Genomic DNA, 782 nt, shown 5'->3' with positions numbered 1-782 from the left:
TTTTAGGTCTGTTGTACAGTGATGGGTGAAACATATATTGCCCCTGCTTTTTCAGAGACTACCTTATGACTGAAAATCCTTAAGTAGTCAAATATGTATAGAGCGAGAAATGTTATAGCTGGGGAGGGGTGCTTGAGAGGAGTGATGGGTAAGTCAGAGAGAGACTCCTTCCAGCCCACTGCTACCCCCTCCACCATGGAAACCTCTCTTCGAAAGTCTCTGGTTATCTGAAGACACCACTCAAGAAGGGGTCTGACCTCCCCTCTTTACTGCCCTTAATGTAGCTTAAACAGTTGGCAAACTTTAGAAACCAAGAGAAAAAGAAATATTAAAAAGGACATAGAATTTAATATGGTACAATTTCACCTCTCACGTAGGTCTAAAGAATGTAACTTTATGTCATTAAAAATATATATGGATACTTACCTGGCAGGGGAGATACCATGATCATGAAGGTGGTTTACCCAGGACGAGGCTCACTCATTGCACTGCGAGTGTGCTGACACCTGCAATTTCCCCAAATGGGGGAAACTCAACTGCATAATTTGTGGTAGTGGGGAACTGCATGCGCGCTTTCCCCCAGCAATTTGTGTTTAATATTAGAACTGACCAGTTGAGCTGAATGAAAGGTGTAAAAACGTTTGAGGTGGACTTTCTCTCATAGCGCAGTGATTGAGAATCTGCCTGCTAATGCAGGGGACACGGATTTGAGCCCTGGGAAGATCGCACATGCCGCGGAACAACAGGGCCCATGAGCTGTAACTACTGAGCTTGTGTGTCTG

At 44.5% G+C, this 782-nt stretch overlaps 1 non-coding gene across 1 annotated transcript; it reads left to right on the top strand.

Moving 5' to 3' along the window:
* Positions 1-418: 418 nt before the first annotated feature.
* LOC115801612 (U1 spliceosomal RNA) lies at positions 419-582 on the top strand. The gene has a single exon (XR_004021912.2). It is a non-coding gene; the product is annotated as a U1 spliceosomal RNA (small nuclear RNA).
* The last annotated feature ends 200 nt before the right edge of the window (positions 583-782 follow it).

The sequence above is a fragment of the Delphinapterus leucas genome, chromosome 7 (assembly GCF_059928025.1).
Source record: "Delphinapterus leucas isolate spDelLeu-1000000601 "Yukka" chromosome 7, BTC_Dleu_Yukka2, whole genome shotgun sequence".
Classification (NCBI taxonomy): Eukaryota; Metazoa; Chordata; class Mammalia; order Artiodactyla; family Monodontidae; genus Delphinapterus; species Delphinapterus leucas.
The sequence above is the reverse complement of the archived record's forward strand: the minus strand, read 5'-3'. Positions and strand labels throughout refer to the sequence as shown.